Below are 277 nucleotides of genomic sequence, written 5' to 3'. Positions count from 1 at the left end.
GGTTGTTGCTTGAGAGTTAATAGTAATTCTCAAGCACACAGATACTGTATATAAGACCAATCATCAGTTTAGAGTTAGCCATGAACATTGACCCGCAAATTATTGGTCTCACACTGGCGCACATGGCAATACCTGATGTGCAGCGCAATCGTCATTTTCTTACGTTTGAGCAGCCGGCGTGTTTCCGTTAGTATGCGCGGGGTCGCGGACTTTTCATTTTGGGGGGGGTCATTTTATTTAACTTTTTTTTTTTTTTTTTACTTCATTTTTACTAATT

At 40.1% G+C, this 277-nt stretch overlaps 1 protein-coding gene across 1 annotated transcript in view; it reads left to right on the top strand.

Moving 5' to 3' along the window:
• The window catches only part of LOC108792530 (uncharacterized protein C5orf42-like), a gene marked incomplete at its 3' end in the record, with an annotated part of 75,205 nt that overhangs the window by 31,520 nt on the left and 43,408 nt on the right, over nucleotides 1-277 (top strand). The window lies entirely within an intron of this gene.

This window comes from Nanorana parkeri, unplaced genomic scaffold (assembly GCF_000935625.1).
Source record: "Nanorana parkeri isolate BGI_ZX_2015 unplaced genomic scaffold, ASM93562v1 scaffold654, whole genome shotgun sequence".
Classification (NCBI taxonomy): Eukaryota; Metazoa; Chordata; class Amphibia; order Anura; family Dicroglossidae; genus Nanorana; species Nanorana parkeri.
This window is presented reverse-complemented; position numbering and strand designations above follow the sequence as displayed.